Raw genomic sequence first — 23994 nt, forward strand, 5'->3', positions numbered from 1 at the left:
AGCGTTGGTTTTATGCACTGGGAAATATTTATTCAAAAATTTCGTTACCATTTGTTCCCATGATGAAATGCTATTAGCAGGTAAAGTATTTAACCATGAACGAGCTCTATCTTTTAAAGAAAATGGGAATAGTCTAAGTTTAACATCATCATCTGAAAAATTCTCATATTTGAATGTTTGACAAATGGCATGAAAATCATTCAAATGATTATATGGATCCTCATTTTCTAGGCCATAAAATGTAGGGAGACAATTTAACACACTAGGTTTTAATTCAAAACTCCTAGCAGCTACATTTGGGTATCTTATGCATGACGTGCTCAAATTAGCTAAGGGACTAAAATAGTCCTTAAATGGCCTCTCCTGTGGTGCTTGTAAATCCATTTTATTTTTAACGTGTTTGTGTGTGCGAAGTGTTTTTTCTAATTCAAGGTCTATAGGTTCAAGATTAGGTAATAATGACCTACGACCATGCATGCAAAATAAATAAAATAAAAATAAAGATGCAAACAAAACAAAAAACAAAGATGGGAATAAAACAAATAAAAATAAAGAAGAGTGAGAAATTACGATACTAACCTTATTGCGCTATTACAACCTTTCTATAAAAATACACAAAAATAAATACGTGAAAGAAATTAACTAAAAATTAAATTAATAAGATAAACAAAAAAAATTACAAAGAAAAATAAATGGAAAATTAAATTACAGAATTTTAAAGAAGAGAAAAAGAAAAGAAATACTAACCTTTAAATGTAGATTCACTTTTTTTTTTAATAATAAAAAAAATACAAGAAAACAAATAAAAGAAATTATTCACAAAAATTAATTCTATGAATTAAAATTACTTACCTCCCCGGCAACGGCGCCAAAAACTTGTTGTGCAAATTTTAATGTACTCGCAAGCGCACGAATCTATTGTAGTATAGACTAATGGTGACGAGTGTCGATCCCACGAGGAGGTGGATTTTAATTATATATAGAATTAATTTTGTAAATGGGTAGTTGGATTTATGGGGGAAATGATTTGGAATATGCTAATACTTAAATTAAAATGGCGAGAATAAATTCTAAAATTGGAATTGCAATGGAGAGAATAAATTGAAGAGAAAATCTATTAAATTGACGTACTTGGGTATCTGGATCCGTATCAACATGCATCATGGGCTAAATAATCCGTATTAATGCCAATTAAATCATGAGGGGGGAATCCACACCTCATGAACCACGCTCTAATCAATATGGTGCTAAGGGCTTATCGTGCCAAATAATAATAACCTTATACTAGAGAGCCGGTGTAACCAAGGCGGTATCTAGACAAGATTAGTATTATTTGTCGGCGAGAAGTCAAAACATCCACAAAAATTAGAGGGGAAGAGAAAGTAAATTTACCAAATTAAGCCCATGACACATGTTGAGACTTCACCTTCAACCCAAGCTTGAAAGAAAATTAGCCACTCATAATTGAACTAGGGGCAAAATAGAAATTTATTAAAATACGAAGAAAATACAAGATGGAGAAGGAATTACAGAAAATGGATCCCAAAAATGGATTCAGAGATATCAAATTAGGGGGGGGAGCCCCCTTTTTATAGATACATGGAGTAAATCATGGCCATCGGATTAAAAACAGTTTGGACGCTCAGGATTGCGCCACGTCATCAGTCAACAGTCAACAGTCCACGGTTTGACCACGCGGATGAACAGTAACACGGTTTGACCCGACTTTGAACAGTAACACGGTTTGACCCGGATGAACAGTAACGCGGTTTGGTTGAAAATAATCCTGTGTGATGCATGCACCGTACGCGAGATTTTTCGGCCACTGATATGCTGCCACGTCACCATCAACAGTACATAAGAATTTTAGTCCAACAGGATCGTGACACCTCATCAGTCAATGCCACATCATCGGTCAATGCCACGTCATCATCCGTCTATGTGAACAGTGTCGTGAACAGTAACGTATACAGTACCGTACACGTGAATAGTACCGTACATATGAATAGTGCCATTTTTCCTTTTATGCTCCTCCTAAGGTTTTCGACCGTCCTGAGTTCAAAAGTGATGTCCGTTTTGCCGTCTGATCTCTCCTTTATTGTGAAATGACTATAATGCCCCTAAAATACATAAAATACTTATTTAAAATAAAACACATGTAATTAAATCACAAGAAGGTTAAATATATAAAAGTAAGGGTTGTTAGTAAGACTTAAAATGTAAAATGACGGTTTTCTCCTTTATAAATATGCATTTTCTAACACTCAACACACCCCCCAACCAGCTTATTGCTAGTCCCTAGCAAATAAAGCGAAAACAAAATTCAAATTCAAAATAATTTTGTTTTTTTTTGTTTTAATAGAAACACTCGTATTTATTCCATCAGATTAATGATAGAAATCAAATAAAAGTATAAGCATTATCTCCAGTCTAAAGCAACATCACACCCACATCAACCATCCACATGAATTAGCCCAGTAGACTTTGTTTTAGCTACTCTCAAGAATGACATGTCAAACCCCAAAATCTCACTGGAAGTAGTGACACTCTCACAAATAAATTAATCCCAATAAAAATAGTCACTCCAATGAATGGTAATTGAGAGAGAAAATAATAAAGAAGTGATATCACATGCTCTCACCAAGATGAAATAAATATGCCCTCAGCTTAGAAATAATACGATCTCAAGTCAAATAAAATGTTAGTCAACCCACTTTATTTATCTTTTTTTTTTTATTTTATTTATGCATCATTACATCTTTTTAGCCCATATAACTAGCTTCTACTTCAAACTATAGTTCCCTAAAATCAAGAAGGACTTTTATTAGGACGAAACGTAGGCTAGGGACATGGCTAACAAAGAAGGAAAATAAGGAAAACAAAGTGTATGTTTGAGAAAAATGCAGAGAATTTTTTTTTTTTTTTGGAAGTTGCAAGGTGGATTTCACCTATTTTTATTCTTTTGAAACAACAACTTTTGTTTTTGTTTTTGTTTTTTTTTCTTTTATTTGGCATAACTTCACTGAACAAAATAATTATTTACATTTTCTCAAACATAAATAGGTGATGGAACTTATAAGATATCGGGTAATACTCCAAATCGGAGTGGGTCAAGATGATAAGTTGACAAAGAAAAGGTTTTTTTTTTTTTTTTTTTTAAAAGCTCAAAAGGGTTAACTATGGATATTAAATAAAAGGGATGGCTTGAAAGGCTCAAACGGATCAAAGATGGCCTCTCCATCGTCTTTTAGGGCTCTAAATAATCTTCCATATCTACTAGTTAGATGGGCCTCCAAATGTAGCAACACACTCTTTTTTCTTTTTCTTTTTTCTTTTTTTTTTATTTTACAATTTTTTTTTTTAAGGGTTAACTCAAAAGTAATTTAGAGATCGTGTATAAAATAATAAACTGCTAAGCTGTATAAAGAGTGGGCAAAAGGGTTATTCTCCAAGAAAAATAATAGGCTCAAAAACTCACTTGGTACTTATTATGACATGTTCATTCCTTCAAGCAACTCACATTTGTCTCCGACATCAACATGTAAAGTAGCAAACATAGTGTAACATCACTTAAGACCAAAGATAATACAAATACTAAAATTTGAAATTAATCATGTCATCCAATGTTAAAACAAATCACACATTTTTTTTTTAAACATCATTCTACCCCCCACCTATTCTAAACATGAAAGGAAAATATGCATGCAGAAATGTGAAAATGATGCATAAAAACTAATTAGAAAAGTTACACGTAAAATGATAGAAAACGAAAATGATTTTTTTTTTTTTTAAAGAAGATGCGTTTCTAGAGGAACTACACTCCATATTCAGCCATCTTCGACTCAAAAGTTGGAAAATGTATATTTATAGAGGAGAAATTAAAGAAGAAAAATAAACATAAACACATAATAAAGAAAAAGAAAATGTCTGAATTTTTTTTTTTTTTTATAAACGATGAAGATGCGTTTCTAGAGTCACTACACTCCATATTCAGCCATCTTCAACACAAAAAGTTAGCAACAATTAGTTTCTACAACAAAAATTAGTAAAAACTTAACCAAAATTCCACAATTGTCGACTATTCCCTCCCCCCAACCAGAACGAAACATTGTCCTCAATGTTTGAAAGGAAAGAAGTAGAGTTTAGAAGACATCACCTGGGTGGTGCAACACAGAAGAAAATATTTATAGGCGGAGAGTTAAATCTAATTTGTACTTCTTACTGCTGCTACTGTTACCATCATTATTTGGACGCTCCAACACGAAGGTCCAGGGGTCTGGCTCCGGTCTATAAGCTTGTAACAGATCAAGTAGCTCATTAGCAGTGTGAGCACAAATAAAAAGTTTTTTCACATTAGCGGGAATGAAATAGTTTTTTATTGCATGGTTAAGAAATGCGATAAAGCCATCATAAAAGTTATTGACATTTAACAAACCGATGGGTTTCTGGTGAATGTGTAGATGGGCCCAAGATGCTAGTGTCATAAGTGCCTCTAGTGTTGCAAGATCTCCTGGAAGGAAAATAAAAGCATCAGCATAATTAAGCATTTCAGTTATTCTTTCTTGCATACCTGAGACGACTAACTCTTCTCCAGTTGATGAGTCAGACGAACTGCCCAATGGTTTTAGGACTCTTGGGATGATGCCTAACACTTGACTTCCTCTGATAAAAGCTGCTTCTGAGACCATTTTTGATAACCCTCGATTACCTCCTCCATACACCAAGTGTAATTTTCTCGCTGCTATGCTTCGACCAAGATCTATGGCTGCCTCAACGAACTCTTTATGTTTGCCATAGGTAAATCCAGAAAGCACACAAATGTTCTTGAATTGTCTATTGGGAGTAGCTGCCATTGTGATACTTCTCGAAAACAATTTGTGAGTGCTTGACAAAAAAGAAATCACATTTAAGAGTCTTGGTGATAGTGGGTCATGGTTGTGTATGAGGTAATATGTCAGTGTCAAATAACGCGTAAAGCACGTGGCTTGCAAGTCAAAAAGAAAACAGTAAAAAGGAAAAAGCAAACAGTAATAAAATTATTAAAGACAATAATGCAAACAATAAGACAATAGTGAAATAAAATAACAATAAAGTAAAAGGATATTTACAGGTAGTTGCGACTGTGGCTCACATCTTCCTCTGGTTTTACGTCCAGAAACGGCTTGAACGCCCTCTATGGGTCGAGGATAGGCTTCCTATCCAGTTTTCTTATAAACTGGCAAACAGGGTCGTTTATAGTCAGATTCCCGAGACTATATCGCGCATGCTCTTTCTGGAATAATGGCCATAACTGGAGAATCGCTCCTTGCACATATCCACTGGGATGCGTTTCAAGAGACAAAAGGATATCATCCAATGACTCCTTATTCAAGCCATCCCTAATGAATTGAATCTTATCTTCCCTATTATCAGACACCATTCCTAAAGAACATGGGTTTTTATTGCAACTCATTCTGGCACACTTATGACAAGCAACAGAAATTCTTCGAGCTCGTCGTTTTCTTGCATAATTTCCTTTACCACAACCAGGCATGAATGCAATAAATTTTGGAGGTAACTCACCTGCCGATCGTACTTTAGCCTCGATTAACCAACGGATGTCAGCAGGTATGTTATTCCTCATGAGTAATCGCATGCGTTCGGACCGAGCTTTATAAATCGTAAGGAGGGCATTCTGAGGAAGTGAAGGGAATCGCTTGTGAAGCTTCGCTAGAATCTCGTTTCTGTCCATACCTTCGCCTCAGAATATCAGTTATTATGGGAAACTGAAGTAACCGACTTGATTGTCACGGAGTACCGTTATCCGCCACTTCACCGGGGTAACAAACTAAAGCACACAAATAGAAAAACAAATTAAAACACACAAAGAAAATTAAAATCGTCCTCTTATTGAATTTACCTCAAGCTCCAACTGGATGTCGTAAACACTTCTCTCAATGTCTCTGAGTTGGTGTTCTAAACCCTCAACATAGGCTACTAACTCTGGTGGTTGTAGAGCCCAAATGCGTTGTGTTTTACAAAATTGAATCTGCCTTTTGAGATGAGTTTTGACACGTTGAAGTGGTTTAAGAATGTTCAGGAGGAACGGTCTAAGTATGAGACTCATGATTAAAAATGATAAGAGAAAACTTAATGGTAAAATAAACACACTTATGCAAAAACAATTTCAATTAGCAAAAGAATAATATAAAGAAAGAAAGAAAAATCAAATCAACGAAAAGAAAAAAAAATCAATTCAAATTTGGTGGGTCACTCAAATTTATTTCGGTGTCTTCTCCACGTGGTTGGTATTCTAGATATGGCTTTAATCTTTGACCATTAACTTTAAACGTGACACCGTTCTTTGGGTCCTTAATTTCAATTGCCCCATGTGGAAAAACAGTATGAACAATAAAGGGACCAGACCAACGAGAGCGTAACTTACCTGGGAATAGGTGCAAGCGAGAATTGAACAAAAGCACTTTCTGACCTGGGGTGAAAGATTTTCTCATAATTTGCTTGTCATGGAAGACTTTCATTCGTTGCTTGTAAATCTTGGCATTTTCGTACGCGTCATTGCGAATTTCTTCAAGTTCTGCCAGTTGTAATCTTCTTTCTGAGCTGGCTTGCTGCATGTCAAAATTGAATTTCTTGATGGCCCAATACGCACGATGCTCGAGTTCCACAGGTAGGTGGCAAGCTTTTCCATACACTAGCCTGTAGGGTGACATCCCAATCGGGGTCTTGAAAGCCGTTCTATATGCCCATAAGGCATCATCAAGTCTAAATGACCAATCTTTTCTGTCCGGTCTCACCGTCTTTTCTAATATGTGCTTTATTTCTCGATTGGATATCTCAACTTGGCCACTGGTTTGCGGATGATACGGAGTTGCCACTTTGTGTGTGATTGAATACTTTGTCAAAAGAGCTTTGAATGCTTTGTTACAAAAGTGGGCACCACCATCACTGATTATTGCTCGAGGGAATCCAAAGCGCGAGACAATGTTGCTTTTCAAAAATCCTATCACCACCTTGTGATCATTGGTCCTACATGGAATTGCTTCTACCCATTTTGATACGTAGTCAACAGCAACCAATATGTATTGATGGCCAAAAGAAGGGGGAAAGGGTCCCATGAAGTCGATACCCCATACGTAAAAAATCTCAACCACTAAAATTGGATTTAGTGGCATCATGTTCCTTCGTGTAATGCTTCCCATTCGTTGACACCTATCACATGAAGAACAGAAAGTGTAAGCGTCTCGAAATAGTGTTGGCCAATAGAAACCACATTGTAAAACTTTAGTCGCTGTTTTCTTAGCACTGAAATGGCCTCCACAAGCTTGTTCATGGCAGAATGAAAGGATATTCTGAATTTCATTTTCTGGGACACATCGTCTAACAATTTGGTCTGCACAATACTTGAACAAATACGGGTCATCCCAAAAGAAATTCTTTATTTCCGCAAAGAATTTGATCTTGTCTTGCTTGGTCCAATGCTCTGGAAGTTTACCTGTAACAAGATAATTAACTATATCAGCATACCAAGGTAATACTTCCACACTCATTAATTGTTCATCTGGAAATGACTCATTTAATATTAATGGCTCTGTAATTGTGTCAAAGTGAAGACGAGAGAGATGGTCCGCCACAACATTTTCTGACCCTTTCTTATCTTTGAATTCCAAGTCAAATTCCTGCAAAAGTAACACCCAACGAATTAGTCTGGCTTTTGCATCTTTCTTTGTGAGAAGATATTTAAGAGCAGCATGATCTGTGAATATAATTATTTTACAACCAATGAGATATGATCGAAATTTTTCTAATGCAAACACTACTGCTAGCATTTCTTTTTCAGTAGTTGAATAGTTCAACTGTGCATCATTTAATGTCATACTAGCATAGTAAATAACATGGGGAATTCGATCAACTCTTTGTCCTAATACTGCTCCTACTGCATAATCAGATGCATCACACATGAGCTCAAATGGTAATTTCCAGTTCGGGGGCTGAATGATGGGTGATGATGTCAACAAATGCTTTAATTTTTCAAACGCAACAAGACATGAATCATCAAAGACAAAAGGTACATCCTTAGCAAGCAAATTGCATAAGGGTCTAGAAACTTTACTAAAATCTTTAATGAAACGTCTATAGAAACCAGCATGCCCAAGGAAAGATCTTACTTCTCTGACTGTTTTGGGTGGAGGAAGATTAGAAATGAGATCCACCTTGGCTTTGTCAACCTCAATACCTTTACTCGAAATGATGTGACCGAGAACAATACCTTGTTTTACCATAAAATGGCATTTCTCCCAATTTAAGACCAAGTTCTTCTCGATACATCTCTGCAAAACTAGTGTTAGATGATGTAAACATTGATCAAACGAGTCACCAAAGACAGAAAAATCATCCATAAAGACTTCAAGGAATCGTTCCACCATATCAGAAAAAATGCTCAACATGCATCGTTGAAATGTAGCAGGTGCATTACATAATCCAAATGGCATTCTCCTATATGCAAATGTGCCAAAAGGGCAAGTGAAAGTAGTTTTCTCTTGATCTTTTGGTGTTATGGGAATCTGATTATATCCTGAGTAACCATCTAGAAAGCAGTAAAATTCATGGCCTGCTAATCTATCAAGCATTTGATCAATAAATGGTAAAGGAAAATGGTCTTTACGTGTGACAGAATTCAATTTTCTATAATCAATGCATACACGCCATCCTGTAGTCACTCTAGTGGGTATCAATTCATTATCAGCATTGGTAACTACTGTGACTCCTGACTTTTTAGGGACAACTTGTACAGGACTGACCCATGAACTATCAGAAATTGGGTAAATGATACCTGCATCTAATAGCTTAAGGACCTCAGTTCTAACAACTTCTTTCATGTTAGGATTTAACCGACGTTGCATCTCCCTAGTAGTTTTAGCATTTTCATCAAGGTGAATGTAATGCATGCAATCTACTGGGTTTATACCTTTAATGTCTGCTATGGTCCATCCTAATGCTCCTTTGTGCTCTTTTAAAACATCCAACAACTTACCTTTTTGTTCATCATTGAGGGATGATGAGATGATTACCGGCAGAGTACTTTCTTTTCCCAAAAATGCATATTCCAAAGTGTTGGGCAATGGTTTGAGCTCGAGTTTCGGTGGTGATTCTGATGATGGAATGAGTTGCTTCTCTGATGGTGCTAGTTGCTCAACTCTTGACTTCCATTTATTAGTGTCCATAGATGGTGCTGAGTCAAGCAGGGCGTTGACCTCATCAACCGATCTGTCAATATCAAAATCAAAACCAAAGTGAGTTAAACATGTTTGTAAAGGATCATCACTAAGGTTTGAAACAAAAGTATCATCAACTAATGCTTCAATTAAATCCACATCAACAATTCCATCATCTACACTGTAAGGTTGTTTGGCAATGTTGAAAATGTTTAGCTCCATAGTCATGTTGCCGAAGGACAACTGCATATTTCCAGTCCTGCATTGAATGTGAGAATCCGCAGTTGCCAAGAAAGGTCGGCCTAGAATAATGGGGATGTGCTTCCTTGAATCCTGTATTGGTTGAGTGTCAATTACAATAAAGTCAACAGGAAAATAAAATTTGTCTACCTGGATAAGCACGTCCTCCACAATACCACGAGGTATTTTCGTGGACCGATCTGCAAGCTGTAACACCACTGGAGTTGGGTGTAATTCTCCCAGTCCAAGTTTCACGAATACAGAGTAAGGCAAAAGATTTACACTAGCTCCTAAATCCAACAAAGCATTCTCAATTGTGTGGTTCCCTATACTACATGAGATAGTGGGGGAGCCTGGGTCTTTGCATTTTAAAGGAATTTTATGTTGGAGTATAGAACTAACGTTTTCTGTTAAAAATGCCTTCTTTTGAACATGCATATTTCTCTTTTTAGTACAAAGGTCTTTAAGAAACTTGGCATAAGATGGAACTTGCTTAATAGCATCAAGCAAAGGGATGTTAACACTTACTTGTTTGAAGATTTCGAGAATCTCACCTGTGGATTTTCCCTTCTTGCCTTTCGCTAACCTCTGAGGAAATGGAGCTTTCGGAACGTATTCTCGTGGGTTGGTTTCTTCTTTCTCCTCCGGTGATGATTCCTCAACATTCACAGGTACAATTTGATTTTCTTTTGTCACCGGCATCTCCACTTTGTTGTCGACTTCTTTTCCTTTTCGCAAGGTCATTACTGCTTTGACTTCTCCATGCTGCTGTGGTGAATTGGTACTTGCTTCATGCACTCCTTTAGGGTTAGGCACTGGTTGACTTGGAAACTTACCTTTCTCAACGGTCATTGCCAAGGTCTGAACTGAAGAAGCAAGTTGTCCCACCATCTTCTCGAGGCTTGAAACTGATTGAGCTTGTGAGTTGAAGCCTGCTCTCAACTCATTTCGTAGTCCATCAATGGTGCGGTTCTGTTGCTCAATCGTGGAGTGAGTAAGATTCTTAAGATTCTGGAATGAATCCTCCCATGGTCTGGGCTGAGAGTAATTCTGGTTCTGATTGTATGGTCTAAATGGTGGCTGAGAGGCTTGAGGAGTTTGAGAAATTTGTTGCATTGGTGGAGCTGGAGCTGCTGGTCCATTCTGTTGGAATCCTTGAGACCATGAAAAATTAAGGTGATCTCTCCATCCAGGGTTATATGTGTTGGAGTATGGGTTGTAATTTGATGGCTTTCTCATTACACCTATGGCATTGGCTTGATCTGAGTATGAGTCATGGTCATGTGGTTCTGTTGATTTAGCAGTCGATAATGATGCTATTTGTCGAGCAAGACCTTCAACCATCTCCTTGACTTCTTTGATTCCCGAAGTTGACTCGCCAATGTGAACCTCATTCACTCCTTTAATCCTTCTAGTATTCCTGAGTGATCGACTCCGTTGTTGGGAATTGTCCGCTTGTCGCTGGAAGAATTCCCAAATTTCTGACGCACTTTTTGACATTAGCTCTCCTCCACTTGTTGCCATTAGCCATTCTTGCACATTTGGTTGTAATCCCTCCAAAAAGTATTGGCATTGATGCCATTTCTCGTACCCATGATGTGGACACTTCAAGAGTAGCCCATTGAATCGCTCCCATGTTTCAAAAAATTGCTCGTCCTCTCTCTGGGTAAACTCCGAGATTTCCCTGCGAATAGCGTTGGTTTTATGCACTGGGAAATATTTATTCAAAAATTTCGTTACCATTTGTTCCCATGATGAAATGCTATTAGCAGGTAAAGTATTTAACCATGAACGAGCTCTATCTTTTAAAGAAAATGGGAATAGTCTAAGTTTAACATCATCATCTGAAAAATTCTCATATTTGAATGTTTGACAAATGGCATGAAAATCATTCAAATGATTATATGGATCCTCATTTTCTAGGCCATAAAATGTAGGGAGACAATTTAACACACTAGGTTTTAATTCAAAACTCCTAGCAGCTACATTTGGGTATCTTATGCATGACGTGCTCAAATTAGCTAAGGGACTAAAATAGTCCTTAAATGGCCTCTCCTGTGGTGCTTGTAAATCCATTTTATTTTTAACGTGTTTGTGTGTGCGAAGTGTTTTTTCTAATTCAAGGTCTATAGGTTCAAGATTAGGTAATAATGACCTACGACCATGCATGCAAAATAAATAAAATAAAAATAAAGATGCAAACAAAACAAAAAACAAAGATGGGAATAAAACAAATAAAAATAAAGAAGAGTGAGAAATTACGATACTAACCTTATTGCGCTATTACAACCTTTCTATAAAAATACACAAAAATAAATACGTGAAAGAAATTAACTAAAAATTAAATTAATAAGATAAACAAAAAAAATTACAAAGAAAAATAAATGGAAAATTAAATTACAGAATTTTAAAGAAGAGAAAAAGAAAAGAAATACTAACCTTTAAATGTAGATTCACTTTTTTTTTTAATAATAAAAAAAATACAAGAAAACAAATAAAAGAAATTATTCACAAAAATTAATTCTATGAATTAAAATTACTTACCTCCCCGGCAACGGCGCCAAAAACTTGTTGTGCAAATTTTAATGTACTCGCAAGCGCACGAATCTATTGTAGTATAGACTAATGGTGACGAGTGTCGATCCCACGAGGAGGTGGATTTTAATTATATATAGAATTAATTTTGTAAATGGGTAGTTGGATTTATGGGGGAAATGATTTGGAATATGCTAATACTTAAATTAAAATGGCGAGAATAAATTCTAAAATTGGAATTGCAATGGAGAGAATAAATTGAAGAGAAAATCTATTAAATTGACGTACTTGGGTATCTGGATCCGTATCAACATGCATCATGGGCTAAATAATCCGTATTAATGCCAATTAAATCATGAGGGGGGAATCCACACCTCATGAACCACGCTCTAATCAATATGGTGCTAAGGGCTTATCGTGCCAAATAATAATAACCTTATACTAGAGAGCCGGTGTAACCAAGGCGGTATCTAGACAAGATTAGTATTATTTGTCGGCGAGAAGTCAAAACATCCACAAAAATTAGAGGGGAAGAGAAAGTAAATTTACCAAATTAAGCCCATGACACATGTTGAGACTTCACCTTCAACCCAAGCTTGAAAGAAAATTAGCCACTCATAATTGAACTAGGGGCAAAATAGAAATTTATTAAAATACGAAGAAAATACAAGATGGAGAAGGAATTACAGAAAATGGATCCCAAAAATGGATTCAGAGATATCAAATTAGGGGGGGGAGCCCCCTTTTTATAGATACATGGAGTAAATCATGGCCATCGGATTAAAAACAGTTTGGACGCTCAGGATTGCGCCACGTCATCAGTCAACAGTCAACAGTCCACGGTTTGACCACGCGGATGAACAGTAACACGGTTTGACCCGACTTTGAACAGTAACACGGTTTGACCCGGATGAACAGTAACGCGGTTTGGTTGAAAATAATCCTGTGTGATGCATGCACCGTACGCGAGATTTTTCGGCCACTGATATGCTGCCACGTCACCATCAACAGTACATAAGAATTTTAGTCCAACAGGATCGTGACACCTCATCAGTCAATGCCACATCATCGGTCAATGCCACGTCATCATCCGTCTATGTGAACAGTGTCGTGAACAGTAACGTATACAGTACCGTACACGTGAATAGTACCGTACATATGAATAGTGCCATTTTTCCTTTTATGCTCCTCCTAAGGTTTTCGACCGTCCTGAGTTCAAAAGTGATGTCCGTTTTGCCGTCTGATCTCTCCTTTATTGTGAAATGACTATAATGCCCCTAAAATACATAAAATACTTAATTAAAATAAAACACATGTAATTAAATCACAAGAAGGTTAAATATATAAAAGTAAGGGTTGTTAGTAAGACTTAAAATGTAAAATGACGGTTTTCTCCTTTATAAATATGCATTTTCTAACACTCAACAAGTACCGTTATCCGCGACTTCACCGGGGTAACAAACTAAAGCACACAAATAAAGAAAAACAAACTAAAACACATAAAGAAAATTACAATCGTCCTCTTATTAAATTTATCTCAAGCTCCAACTGGATGTTGTAGACACCTCTCTCAATGTCTTTGAGTTGCCTTTATAAATCCCCAACATGGGATACTAACTTTGGTGGTTGCAGAGCTCAAATATGATGTGTTTTACAAAATCAAATCTGCTTTTTGAGATGAGATTTTACACGTTAAAGTGGTCTAAGAATGTCTAGGAGGAACTGTTTAGCTATGGCACTCATGATTAACAATGATAAGAGAAAACTTAATAGTTAAACAAACACACTTATGCAAAAATAATTTCAATTAGCAAAATAATAGTAAAAAGAAAGAAGAAAAAAAAATCAAATCACCGAAGAGAAAGAAAAAACTCAATTCAAATCTGGTGGGTTGCTCAAATTTATTTCGGTGTCATCTCCATATGGTTGGTACTCTAGATATGACTTTAATCTTTGACCATTAACTTTAAACATAACACCATTCTTTAGGTCCTTAATTTCAATTGTCCCATATGGAAAAACAGTGTGAACAATAAAGGGGCAAACCATCGAGAGCGTAACTTACCTGGAAATAGGTGCAAGCAAGAATTGAATAAAAGCACTTTCTGGTAATTTCAATTAGCAAAATAATAGTAAAAAGAAAGAAGAAAAAAAAAATCAAATCACCGAAGAGAAAGAAAAAACTCAATTCAAATCTGGTGGGTTACTCAAATTATGCAAAAATAATTTCAATTAGCAAAATAATAGTAAAAAGAAAGAAGAAGAAAAAATCAAATCACTGAAGAGAAAGAAAAAACTCAATTCAAATCTGGTGGGTTACTCAAATTTATTTCGGTGTCATCTCCATATAGTTGGTACTCTAGATATGACTTTAATCTTTGACCATTAACTTTAAACATAACACCATTCTTTAGGTCTTTAATTTCAATTGCCCCATATGGAAAAACAGTGTGAACAATAAAGGGGCAAACCATCGAGAGCGTAACTTACCTGGAAATAGGTGCAAACAAGAATTGAATAAAAGCACTTTCTGATCTGGAATGAAAGATTTTCTCATAACTTGCTTGTCATGAAAGACTTTCATTCACTGCTTATAACTTTTGGCATTTTCGTATGCATCATTGCGAATTTCTTCAAGTTCTGCCAGCTGTAATCTTCGTTCTGAGCTAGCTTGTTGCATGTCAAAGTTGAATTTCTTAATGGCCCAGTACGTACGATGCTCGAGTTCTACAGGTAGGTGGCAAGCTTTTCCATACACTAGCCTGTAGGGTGACATCCCAATTGGGGTCTTGAAAGCTGTTCTATACGCCCATAATGCACCATCGAGTCTTAATGACCAATCTTTTTTATTTGGTCTCACCGTCTTTTCTAATATGTGCTTTATTTCTCGAATGGAGATCTAAACTTGACCACTGGTTTGTGGATGATATGGGGTCACCACTTTGTGAGTGATGGAATACTTTGTCAAAAAAACTTTTAATACTTTGTTACAAAAGTGGGCACCACCATCACTGATTATTACTCGATGAAATCTAAAGCGTGAAACAATGTTGCTTTTCAAAAATCTTATCACCACCTTGTGATCATTGGTTCTACATGGAATTGCTTCTATCCATTTCGATACGTAGTCAACAACAACCAATATTTTTTTTATAATGGCCAAAAGAAGGGGGAATGTGTCATATGAAGTCAATATCCTACACATCAAAAATCACAACCACTAAAATTGGATTTAGTGGCATCATATTCCTTCGTGTAATGCTCCCCATTTGTTGACACCTATCACATGAAGAACAGAAAGTGTAAGCATATCGAAATATAGTTGGCAAATAGAAACCACATTGTAAAACTTTAGTACCTATTTTTTTAGCACTGAAATGGCCTCCACAAGCTTGTTCATGGCAGAATGAAAGAATATTATGAATTTCCCTTTCTGTGACACATCGTCTAATAATTTGATCTGCACAATATTTGAACAAATAAGGGTCATCCCAAAAGAAATTCTTTATTTCCACAAAAAATTTAGTCTTATCTTGCTTGGTCCAATGCTTTGGAAGTTGACCTGTAACAAGATAATTAACTATATCAGTATACCATGGTAATACTTTCACACTCATTAATTGTTCATCTGGAAATGGCTCATTCAATGTTAATGGCTCTGTAATTGTGTCAAAATTGAGACGAGAGAGATGGTCTGCTACAACATTTTCTGTGCCTTTTTTATCTTTGAATTGCAAATCAAATTCTTATAAAAGTAACACCCAACGAATTAACCTAGCTTTTGCATATTTCTTTGTGAGAAGATATTTAAGAGCAACATGATCTGCGAACACAATTATTTTACAACCAATGAAATAAGATCGAAATTTTTCCAATGCAAACATTATTGCTAACATTCAATATCATACTAGTATAGTAAATAACATGGAGAATTCGATCAACTCTTTGTCCTAAAACTGCTCCTACTGCATAATCAGATGTATCACACATGAGCTCAAATGGTAAGTTTCAGTTTGGGGGCTGAATGATGGGTGATAATGTCAACAACTGCTTTAATTTTTCAAATGCCAAGGGAGATGAATCATCAAAGACAAAAGGTACATCCTTAGCAAGTAGATTGCATAAGAGTCTAGAAACTTTGCTAAAATCCTTAATGAAACGTCTATAAAAACCAGCATGCCCAAGGAAAGATCTTACTTCTCTAACTGTTTTAGGTAGAGGAAGATTGGAAATGAGATCCACATTTGCTTTGTCAACCTCAATACCTTTGCTCGAAATGATGTGACCGAGAACAATACCTTATTTTACTATAAAATGACACTTATCACAATTTAAGACTAAGTTCTTCTCGATACATCTCTGCAGAACTAGTGTTAGATGATGTAAACATTGATCAAATGAGTCACCAAAGACAAAAAAGTCATTCATAAAGACTTCAAGAAATGGTTCAACCATATCAGAAAAAATGCTCAACATGTATCGCTGAAATGTAGCAGGTGCATTACATAATCCAAATGGCATCCTTCTATATGCAAAAGTGCCAAAAGGGCAAGTGAAAGTGGTTTTCTTTTGATCTTTTGGTGTTATGGGAATCTGATTATATCTTGAGTAGCCATCTAGAAAGTAATAAAATTCATGGTCTACTAATCTATCAAGCATTTGATCGATAAATGGTAAAGGAAAATGGTCTTTACGTGTGACAGAATTCAACTTTGTATAATCAATGCATACACGTCATCTTGTAGTCACTCTAGTGGGTATCAATTCATTATCAGCATTGGTAACTACTGTGACTCCTAACTTTTGGGGACAACTTGTACAGGACTGACTCATGAACTATCAGAAATTGGGTAAATGATACCTGCATCTAATAACTTAAGGACTTTAGTTCTAACAACTTCTTTCATGTTATGATTTAACCGACGTTGCATTTCCTTAGTAGGTTTAGTATTTTCATCAAGGTAAATGTAATGCATGCAGTATACTGAGTTTATACATTTTATGTATGCTATGGTCCATCATAATGCTCCTTTGTACTCTTTTAGAACATCCAATAATTTACCTTTTTGTTTATCATTTAGGGATGATGAGATAATTACCGGTAGAGTACTTTCTTCCCCCAAAAATGTATGTTCCAATGTGTTGGGTAATGGTTTGAGATCGAGTTTTGTTGGTGATTCTGATGATGGGATGAGTTTCTTCTCTAATGGTGCTAGGTGTTCAACTCTTGACTTTCATTTATTAGTGTCCATGGATGGTGCTGAGTCAAGTAGGACGTTGACCTCATTGACTGATCTGTTAATATCAAAATCAAAACCAAAGTGAGTTAAACATGTTTGTAAAGGATCATCACTGAGGTTTGAAAGAAAAGTATTATTAACTATAATCCACATCAACAATTCAATCATTTGCATTGTGAGGTTGTTTGGCAATGTTGAAAATGTTTAGCTCCATAGTCATGTTGTCAAAGAACAATTGTATATTTCTAGTTCTACATTGAATGTGAGTATCGGCAGTTGCCAAGAAAGGTCAGCCTAGGATAATGAGGATGTGTTTCCTTGAATCCTAAATTGGTTGAGTGTCAATTACAATAAAATCAACATGAAAATAAAACTTGTCTACCTGGATAAGCACGTCCTCCACAATACCACAAGGTATTTTTATGGACTGATCTGTAAGCTGTAACACCATTGGAGTTGGGTGTAATTCTCTCAATCCAAGTTTCATAAATACAGAGTAAGGCAACAGATTTACAGTAGCTCCTAAATCCAATAAAGCATTCTCAATTGTGTGGTTCCATATACTACATGAGATAGTAAGGGAGCCTATGTCTTTGCATTTTAGAGGAATTTTGTGTTAGAGTATAGAACTAACGTTTTCTGTTAAAAATGACTTCTTTTGAGCGTGGATATTTTTCTTTTTAGTACAAAGGTCTTTAAGAAACTTGACATAAGATGACATTTGTTTTATAGCATCAAGCAAATGGATGTTAACACTTACCTGTTTGAAGATTTCTAAAATCTCATATGTGGATTTTCCCTTCTTTCCTTTAGCTAACCTCTGAAGAAATAAAGCTCTGGGAATGTATTCTCCTGGGTTAGTTTTTTCTTTTTCCTCTGATGGTGAATCCTCAGTATTTACAGGGCACAATTTGATTTGTTTTTATCACTGGCATCTCCACTTTGTTGTCGACTTCTTTTCCTTTTCGTAAGGTCATGACGGCTTTGACCTCTCCGTGCTGTTGAGGTGAACTGGTACTTACTTCATGCATCCCTTTAGATAGTTTTCTCATTACACATATGGCATTGGCTTGATCTGAGTATGAGTCATGGTCATGTGGCTCTGTTGATTTAGCAGTCGATAACGATGCTATTTGTCGAGAGAGGCCTTCAATTATCGCTTTGACTTCTTTAATTTCTGCTATTGACTCGCCAATGTGAACCTCATTCACTCCTTTAATTCTTTTAGTATTCTTGAGTGATCGACTCCGTTGTTGGGAATTATCCGCTTGTCGCTGGAAGAATTCCCAAATCTCTTATGCATGACATTAGCTCTCCTCCACTTGTTGCCATTAACCATTCTTGCACATTCGGCAATAATCCCTCCAAAAATTATTGGCATTGATGTCATTTCTCGTATCCATGATGTGGACACTTCAAGAGTAGCCCATTGAATCGCTCCCATATTTCAAAAAACTGCTCGTCTTCTCTCTGGGTAAACTTTGAGATTTCCCTGCGAATAATATTGGTTTTATGCACTGGGAAATATTTATTCAAAAATTTCATTACCATTTGTTCCCATGATGTAATGCTATTAGCAGGCAAAATGTATTAAGCCATAAACGAGCTTTATCCTTTAAAGAAAATGGAAATAGTCTAAGTTTAACATCATCATCTGAAAAATTTTCATATTTAAACATTTGACAAACAACATGAAAATCATTCAAATGATTATATGGGTCCTCATTTTCTAGGCCATAGAATGTTGGGAGACAATTTAGCACACTATATTTTAGTTCAAAACTCATAGCAGCTACATTTGGGTATCTTATGCAAGATGTGCTCAAATTAGCTAAGGGACTGAAATAGTTCTTAAATGGCCTCTCCTGTGGTGCTTGTTGTTGTTGCAAATTCATTTCACTTTTATTTTTAATTGCAACGTGTTTGTGTGTGCGAAGTGTTTTTTCAAGTTTAAGATCTATAGGTTCAAGATTAGGTAATAATGACCTTCGACCATACATGCAAAGAACACAAAAAAATGGGAACAAAAAAAATGAAAATAAAGAAGAAGGAGAAATTGCGGTACTAATCTTATCACGCTGTTACAACCTTTCTATAAAAACACACTAAAACAAATATGTGAAATAAATAAACTAAAAATAAATTAATAAGATAAACAAAAAAATTACAAAGAAAAATAACTTGAAAATTAAATTACAAAATTTTAAAGAACAGAAAAAAGAAATTCTTACCTCTAAATGCAAATTCATTTTTTTTTATAAGAAAAAAATTACAAGAAAATAACTAAAAGTAATTATTTACAAAAATTAATTCCACAAATTAAAATAACTTACCTCCATGGCAACGTCGCCAAAAATTTGTTGTGCAAATTTTATTGAACTCGCAAGTGCACGAATCTATTGTAGAATAGATTAATGGTGACGCATGTCGATCCCATGAGGAGGTTGATTTTAATTATATTTAGAATTAATTTTCTATGAGAGTGGTTGGATTTGTGGTGAAAGTGACTTAAATTATCCTCAAATTTGAATTAAAATGACGAGCATAAATCGAAGAGAAATCTATTTGAAATTGAGGCACTTGTGTATCTGGATCTGTATCAACATGCACCATGGGCTAAATATTCCTTATTAATGCCAATTAAATCATGAGGGGGGTTTCTACACCTCATGAACCATACTCTAATCAATATGGTGCTAAGGGCTTATCGTGCCAAATAATAATAACCTTGTACTACGGAGCCGGTAAAACCAGGGCGGTATCTAGACAAGATTATTATTATTTGTGGATGAAAAGTCAAAACATCCACAAAAATTAGAAGGGAAGAGCAAATAAATTTACCAAATAAAGCCAATGACATATGTTGAGACTTCACCTTCAATCCAAGGTTAAAAGAAAATTAGCTACTCATAATTGTACTAGGGGTAAAATGAAAATTTATTAAAATACATAGAAAATATAAAATGGAGAAGGAATTACAGAAAATGAAACTTAAAAATGAATTCAGAGATGCCAAATTAGGGGGGATGCCCCATTTTTATAGATACATTGAATAAATTATGGCTATCGGATTAAAAATAGTTTGGACGCTCAGGATTGCGCCACGTCATCAGTCAACAGTAAGCGGTTTGACCACGTGGTTTGAACAGTGACACGGTTTGACCATGCAGTTTGAACAGTCAACCGGCTTGAATAGTGATGCGGTTTGGTTGTAAATAATCCTATGTATGTGCATGTACCGTACGCGTGATTTTTGGTCCACTAACATGCTGCCACGTCACCGATCAACAGTACATAAGAATTTTAGTCCAATAGAATTGTGACACCTCATCAGTCAACGCCACATCATCGGTCAATGCCACGTCATTGTTCCGTATGTGTGAACAGTGTCGTGAACCGTAACATGAATAGTACCGTATATGTGAATAGTGCCATTTTTCCTTTTATGCTACTCCTAAGGTTTTCGACTATCCTGAGTTAAAAAATGATGTTCGTTTTGCTGTCTGATCTCCCGTTCATTGTGAAATGACCATGATGCCCCTAAAATATATAAAATACTTAATTAAAATAAAGCACACATAATTAAATCACAAAGAAGCTTAAATACATAAAAGTAAGGGTGTTAGTAAAACTTGAACTGTAAAATGATGATTTTCTCCTTTATAAATATACACTTTCTAACACTCAACAAAAGGATCCGCTAGGTTCTTATTAGTCCTAACATAAACAATATTAATAACATCATATGCTATTAATTGTTTCACATATTCATGTCTTAAGCTAATATGTCTAGATTTTCTATTATACACTTTATTATAAGCTCTAGACAATGTAGCGTCACTATCACAGTACAAAGAAATAGATTACATCAATTGTGGCCACAACTTTAATCAAACAATAAATTTCTCAGCCATTCTGCTATCTTGCTTGCAGCTGCAAGTGCTATAAACTCATTTTCCATTGTTGAGTGAGTTATGCGTGCTTCTTTCTTTGATGCCCAAGAAACGGCTCCTCCAGCAATTGTAAAAATCCAACCAAAAGTGGATATATTATCACTTGTATTGGTTATCTAACTAGCATCCGAATATCCTTCTAGTACTTCAGGATAATCATTATAAAACAAACCCAAATTAATGGTCCTTTTAAGATAACCGAGTATCCTTCCAATTGCTTTCTAGTGTTCAACACTAGGGTTACTCGTGAATCTAGACATTTTACAAACCGCAAAAGCTATATCCGGCCAAGTACAATGCATAGCATACATCAAGCTACCAATAGCACTTGCATATTCGAGTTGTGCTACTGCTCGGCCTAAATTCTCTAGTAATTTAATACTAGAATCATATGGGGTATTAGCTTCTTTAAATTTCAAATAATTGAATTTAAGAAACACTTTCTCTATATTATGAGATTGACACAACGAGTAAACCTCACTATGTTTATTCACTTTTATACCTAAGATAATATCTACTTCACCAAGATCTTTCATCTTAAACTATGAAATTAAATATTTCTTTGTATCATTTACTCCTTACATATTTGTTCCAAAGATAAGCATGTCATCAACATACAAGCATATAATCACACCAAAATCATTCCTAAACTTAGAGTATATACATTTATCATCGTTATTATGCTTAAAACCATGAGATAAGATTACTGAATCAAACTTCTCATGTCATTGTTTTGGTGTTTGCTTTAAATCATAAAGCGACTTGACTAACTTGCATACCTTTTTCTCATTTCCAGGAAAAACAAATCGTTTGGGTTGTTCTATATAGATTTCTTCATCAAAATCACCATTAAGAAAAGTGGTCTTAACATCAATTTCATGGACATGCAAATTGTTCAACAAAACAATTGCAAAGAGCACTCTTATAGATGTTAATCTTGCCACCAGAACATATGTATTAAAATAATCAATACCACTTCTTTGCTTAAACCGTTTGGCTACTAATCTAGCCTTAAAAGTTTGCAAAGAACCATCACTATTGTATTTTCTTCTAAACACCCATTTGTGCTAATTGGTTTAGATCTTGAAGGAAAATCAACCAAGATCCATGTTTGATTCGACATAATCGAATCCATTTCATCATTTACCGTCTCTCTCCAAAAGGAAGTGTTTCTAGAAAACATAACTTTGCTAAATGTTTTTGGATCCTCTTCAACATTTAACAACAATAGTACTTTGTTAAGTACATTTTTCCTATATCCTTCAACTAAGAAGAGTAATGCTTATGATGAAATAAAATCCGGAGCTAAACTCTTTTCTTTCTTTTCACGTTGACTTCTCCATGGTTCGAAAGATGTCATAGACTCTTTCATTTTATTATTATTAATGGAGGTACCAGGAGTATTATCACATGGTTGATCAATAATTGATTCTAATTCAATATTAGAATCATGTTGAAATTTATCTTCAATAAATTCAATATCTCTAGATTTCATAATCACATTTGAATCTAAATTTAACAATCTATAAGCCTTGGAATTTTCAGCATATCCCACGAAAACACTTTTTATACCTCTAGCACATAACTTTGATGATTTAGGATTATGTATTTTATAAAAAACTAAACAACCCCAGACCCTTAAATACATCAAGTTTGGTTTTCTTCCTTTCCACACTTCATAAGGAGAAACATGTGTTTTCAAGGATGTGATTCTATTATGAATATGACATGCAATGAGTAATGTTTCACCTTAAAAATTATTTGGTAGTCTTGCATTAACGATCATGAATTTATCATATCCGTAAAGATCCTATTTTTCCTTTCAGCTAAACTATTTTGTTGAGGAGTAAATGGAGCTGATCTTTAGTGAATAATTCCAAATTCTTCACAATAATTATCAAACTCAATTGAGAAATATTCATCACCTCTATCACTTCGAACCACTTTGATTTTCTTATCTTTTTGGTTCTCAACTTCAGCTCCATCTTTTGAAAATTTTAAAATTTATCAAAAGCGTCATCTTTTGTTCTAAGTAAATACACATAAGTATATTTAGAACAATCATTAATAAAAGTGATAAAGTATCTCTTACCCCCTCTTGTTAAAATGTCATTATCCTCATAAATATCGGTATGTATTAAATCCAATATTTGAGTATTTTATTCAGCTTTAGGAAAATGTTTCTTAGTTAATTTAGCTTGGATGCAGATTTCACACTTATGATTTTTAACATTACTGCAATTAATCAAACCATGCTTAGACATGTATTTCAAAGATCTAAAATTTAACTGTGCTAATCTAGCATGCCAAACATCACAAGACTTAACAATATAAGCTAAGTTGACATCATTATTATTAATACTGAGTTTGTACATTCTATCACAAGAATACCCATTCCCAACAAACATCTCATTCTTTGAAATAATACAAGTATTACCCTCAAGCACAATCTTAAGCTCATGCTTACACATACAACTAGCAAAAACAAGATTCTTCTTAACGGAAGGTACATGAAAGACATTATACAATGTAACTTTCTTTCCATAAGTAAAGTTGATTTCAACTACTCATTTCTCTGCTACTGTGGCTGCATTATTGTTCCCCATGAGAACCTTTTGTCCTTCTGTTTCTTCTTTGTACGATAAGAAAAATTTCTTATCATTGCAAACATGAATGGTTGCACCCAAATCGAGCCACCAATCGCAGGACTTAGTTTCAGCCATATTGGTTTTGGTAATCATGTTAATTTGTATCTCAGAAATCATAGCACAAATCTCTTCAGATTTGTCTTCAACAACATTGGCCTTATGAGAA

General features: G+C 35.1%; 2 non-coding genes across 2 annotated transcripts; both read left to right on the plus strand.

Annotated features, from left to right (window-relative positions):
* Positions 1-11040: 11040 nt before the first annotated feature.
* Positions 11041-11144, plus strand: LOC127903847 (small nucleolar RNA R71). Its single transcript, XR_008056731.1, has one exon. It is a non-coding gene; the product is annotated as a small nucleolar RNA R71 (small nucleolar RNA).
* Positions 11145-18623: 7479 nt separating this feature from the next.
* On the plus strand, positions 18624-18727 carry LOC112497010 (small nucleolar RNA R71). Its single transcript, XR_003063545.1, has one exon. It is a non-coding gene; the product is annotated as a small nucleolar RNA R71 (small nucleolar RNA).
* The last annotated feature ends 5267 nt before the right edge of the window (positions 18728-23994 follow it).

The sequence above is a fragment of the Citrus sinensis genome, chromosome 1, assembly GCF_022201045.2.
Source record: "Citrus sinensis cultivar Valencia sweet orange chromosome 1, DVS_A1.0, whole genome shotgun sequence".
Lineage (NCBI taxonomy): Eukaryota > Viridiplantae > Streptophyta > Magnoliopsida > Sapindales > Rutaceae > Citrus > Citrus sinensis.